The sequence below is a fragment of the Octopus sinensis genome, linkage group LG18 (assembly GCF_006345805.1).
Source record: "Octopus sinensis linkage group LG18, ASM634580v1, whole genome shotgun sequence".
Classification (NCBI taxonomy): Eukaryota; Metazoa; Mollusca; class Cephalopoda; order Octopoda; family Octopodidae; genus Octopus; species Octopus sinensis.
The window spans coordinates 34,473,580-34,478,579 of record NC_043014.1 but is presented as its reverse complement, the minus strand read 5'-3'; the positions used below and the strand labels follow the sequence as shown (position 1 = coordinate 34,478,579).

The following is a 5,000-nucleotide window of genomic DNA, read 5'->3' as shown; positions in this document are numbered from 1 at the left end:
ATACAAAGAAGATAAACAGGCATTCTGTTGTTTCAGATAACACTGCTGTTCATTAACCCTTTTACATGTCCTGTGCATCATATGTGACACACATGGCTTATTTCCCTGGTGTCCATGCAGCATATATGATACACAATCCCAATTTTTTCAACCACCACAGTAACTTGGAACTTGCAAAAGGAAAGCTTTATATTACTCAGAACATATAAAACAAAAACCAACTAAAAGCCTGAAAAGGAGCATGGACATTTAGGACAAAATTATGAAAATGCTTTTGGACAGGTAGAGGTTGTCCCAAAAGTAATTCAAGTGGGGGGGGGGGCATCGATTTTTATTAACTGACATAGGTTGTTCAAATTATACATTTTAGAGTAGACTAACTTTTCCTCTACACAAAGATGTAACTCAAACTAGCATTTATGGTATCACCGAACCCAACTTTCAAATCCTATCTGAAAAAAATTCATGTGTGCACTATTATGCACACTTCTTTACAGCCATTTCTGCCCTGTCTTTCTCCTCAAATTGTTGTTCCCAAAGACTTGCCCTTCATTGGACTGAACAGGTGTTGTTGTTGTTAAGCAACAAGACGGGTAAGGGTGATTAGGTGATGGTCAAGGACTTAGGGGCGGGAGACTCCAGACCTTGGGAAAAAAAAAACTTTGGTCATCTTGTTGTAGTCGAGGGCTCTTCGTTGAAGCCCGACACTACTGGGAGGTGGCCCTCGAAGTCACTGGAAATGGAGATCTCCAGGTCCAAATTCTTGAACGGCCGAACTGAACAGGTGGAAGATGTAGTGAATGGAGACCACATTGAATGGGAGACTATTGACCAGCTCAATTTGCTGATTGCATGATTTATTGCCAAAGATATGCGACCATCCATTGTCATAGTGAATGCAGATTCATTTTGGATGCTTGTTCAGGCTCATCAGCCCAATGGCTTCCCTTTGGATACTCGAAGCTTTCTGAGCATCTTAATGTATCACATGTTCATGGTACAGCCACATTCCAGAAAATCAAGGAGAGGGACAGCTCTGTCATAAAAAAAAAAACAAAATAAAATAAATAAATGATCAAGACTTTCTGTGCTGATCAATGGCCCTTGGACACCTTTGGTCCTGGAGAAGAGGTGTGATGCCATTCTATAGATGGAGCATTCATTTCCAGATTGTAGAGATATAGCCAGATCAAAACAAACAAACAAAAGCACTCAGAGAGAGCAAACCTCTGCCAAAGCAACACCAACATCCTCTTAATGATTAGCCAGAGATGATTTTTAAAATGAGAAAATCTGAAATAAACCTAACTACCGTCACAAATTAAGTAAAAATAAAAACAGGAAAATTAATCCAGAATCCTTGCCTGGTACCAGATCGATCCAAATCTAATCAGTTCGTCCCAGTCACGAGACCAAAGATCCCTGAAAGTTTCATCCGAATCCATGCAGTGGTTCTCGAGATATCTTGTCCAAAGACAAACAAACAAACACAACTAAAAGGTGGAGGTAATGAACATTCATTGGCTTCCAAGACTTCTTGCAGATCAGAGCAGACACCTACTCTACTTTCCTTCAAACTGCTGAGTTATCTCCTTTGCACACACTTTCAATACTCAATCAGCTATCTTCTGTGATGCATTGTAACTTCAGTCCAGTTGTGTAGTGGCAAATTCAAGGCTTGTGACTCACCTGTCAGTGCAAACCAATTCATTTGCTGGTGATATGTGTCAGTGGTAGCAGTTGATGACCTCTCTCGTGTTTGTCTTCAATACTGGTTTCCTTTCCTTTAAACTTCTTCATCCATCTATGCACATCACTCTTGCCAATGATGCTACCATCATAAACAACCTGTGCCCCTCTGTGGATGTTGGACAGCCTGCAACCCTTCGTTCATTGAGAGCTTAATGAAGGCATCTTTTTTTAATCTTTTTACTTGTTTCAGTCATTAGACTGTGGCCATGCTGGAGCACTGCCTTGAAGCATTCTAGTCGAGGAAATTGATCTCAGTACTTATATTTTTAAGTCTGCTACATATTCTATTGGTCTCTTGTCAAACTGCTAAGTTACAGGGGATGTAAACACACCAAAACCATTTGTCAGGTGGTGGTGATGGTGGACAAACACAGACATAGAGATGCACACAAACACACACACAACAGGCTTCTTTCAGTTTCCGTCTACCAAATCTACTCACAAGGCTTTGGTCAACCCAAGGCTATAGCAGAAGACACTTGCCAAAAGTGCCATGCAGTGTGACTGAACCCAGAACCATGTAGTTGGGAAGCAAACTTCTTACTACTCAGCCACGCCTGTGGCATGTCCAATTTGACTGACCTATGTTGGTTAATAAAAAAAGTTATGCCCACTTCTGCATTACTTTCGAGACAACCCCAGTAGAAGGAATTATACCGATAACAATAGATATGTTTCTAGTAAATTAATAGGTAAAAATAAATCATTTCAACAATTATGTAATCAACAATTAAAAGGAAAAGCAAATAACACAGGCCCAAGGAGGAATGTACTTGTGTTAGCTGATACTCATTCTTGAGCATAGTTTCTTGAAACCCCTTCCGACAAAAATGAAAGACAAAATGAAGACTTTTTGGTAGAATTTGAACTCGGACTGTAAAGTGGTAAATAGTGTTTAACATTTCCTCCACCACTCAACTGACTGCTTTAATAAAATAACAGCAATAATAACTGTTTCAAATTCTGGCACAAGGCCAACAATTTTTTGGAGAAAAGGAATTAATGAATTACAATGTATTACTTTGTATTTTATTAACTTTGACAGGACTTGAACTCAAAATGTAAACAGCTGGAAGAGAGGCCGCGAAGCATTTTGCCTGACATCCAGGCTCACCACCTTCTTCTTATTATTATTATTAATAATAATAATAATAATAATCCTTTCTACTATAGGCACAAGGCCTGGAGTTTGGGAGAGGAGGATAAGTCGATTACATTGACACCAATGCTCAACTGGTACTTATTTTATCAACCACAAAAGGATGAAGAGCAAAGTCGACCTCAGTGGAATTTGAACTCAGGATGTGGAAATGAACAAAATGCTACTAGGCATTTTGCCCAGCATGCTAACAATTCTGCCAGCTCACAACATCAATCCTTTCTATTATAGGCACAAGGCCGAGAATTTGTGGTGAGGGGCATTAGTCGATTGCATCAACCCACCAGTGCTCGACTGGTACTTAATTTATTGACCCTGAAAGGAAGAAAGGCAAAGTTGGCAGAATTTGAACTCGGAATACAAAAACTGACAAAATACTGCTAAGGATTTTGTCCAGAGTGCAAACAATTCTGTCAGCTTACTGCCATAGTAATAATAACAACATGATTTCAAATTTTGACATAAGGGCAGCAATTTTGAATGGAGAGTGGGGGACAACAAGTTGATTACATTAACCCAAATACTTGTCTGGTTCTTATTTTATCAACCCTAAGAGGGGTTCTTTGAATAAATATACACTTATCAAGTACTGCAACTTGCTAGAAACAGGTAAAAGAAGGGATAGAAAGCAACAATAAGAAAAGAAAGAGCAGCGATAGCATAAAATACATGCACAGTACACATTATAAAACACAAGAAGAAAAATGAATGGTAGGGAGCCATAAAGTGGAAAGGATGCATAGGTACATCAAGTGTAGGGTTGATAAATTTCAGGAAGTATGGTCTTGACAGTTAACAACCAATGTGGGTTGTTTATTTCATGCTTCAACATTTCTGAACATGAAAAAATGTTTCCAAAATGTCATAAGAGCTATGCTGTTTTTATTTTGATTTCATAAGTGTGCTCACAGATGGGAGAGATATTGGTCAAAGTTGTTGGAAAGATGGTGGATAAATCCCAAGTTAGCTATAAAATGTTGAAACTTTAGTGCATGTTAATGGCCAGAGAGGCAATAAATTCAAGATATGGTAAGTGACTAACAGTACATCTCTGCACAGCTTCCAGTAGATGGATTGTTCTGGACAAGATGAGGGTTCCAGACTGAAGATGCGAACTGTATGGTTATATGACAGCCACACATTGCTTTAACCCTTTCGTTACTAACATGGTTGAAACCGGCTCTGGCTCTGAGTACAAATGTCTTGTTTTCATAAGATTTGAATTAAAATCTTTTACCAAACCTAGGTCACAATTTATGTTGCTAACACTAGCTGAATGATAACTAAGTTATTTTACAAAATTCTTTGTTATATTTAAAGTAATTGAAAGAAACACTGAGCATCTCAAAAGAAATACAGTAACAAAAGGGTTAAATAGACAGCCAGTGAGCTGCTGACAAAGGTCTGAGTAATGCTAAAACAGTGGGTATCTACAGAGATTCACATGGCCATTGAGGGTCCATATAAGATTTTGCTGTTGAAATTTATGTGCAATAAATTTGTTATGCTTCTACAATACTCAAAGTATTTTAACAATTTTTTTTATACAATTCCTAATAATATTTAATTATAAAAGTATAATAGTATTTTCCAAACATCAAATGCCTAGGAGGATCCACCTGAGTTAAAAGGAGTCAAAGAGGTCCATAGTTGAAAAATGGTTGAGAACCACTGTCCTAAAATACCTTTGGTTTGTTTTTTTTTTTTTTTTTTTTTTGACAATTATAGAAATGTGCTTTGTCCATCACAAAATCATTGTCAACAAGAATGCCTAGGTCATGTTCACTCACAGATTTCTTATGCTTGAGGTCTTTAGAAGGTGTAGATAAATTTCAGGAAGATAAAATAAAGTAGGAGTCAAACTGACTTTGGTGCAAGATTTGAACTCAGAACATTAGGAGCTGAAAGAAATGCTGCTAAACATTTCATCAGATGCTCTAATGATTCTGCCAGTTCACTACCTTAATACTACTACTACTATGAATAATAATAATAGTTTCTGCTTTAGGCACAAAGCCACAAGGCAAGAGGACAAGTCAGTTACATTAATCTCAAAACTTCACTGGTACTTTATTTTATTGATGCTAGA

The 5,000-nt window shown here is 37.7% G+C and overlaps 1 protein-coding gene across 4 annotated transcripts in view; it reads right to left on the bottom strand.

Moving 5' to 3' along the window:
* LOC115221558 (tyrosine-protein phosphatase non-receptor type 1) overlaps positions 1-5,000 on the bottom strand; it is a 111,245-nt gene that overhangs the window by 4,448 nt on the left and 101,797 nt on the right. The window lies entirely within an intron of this gene.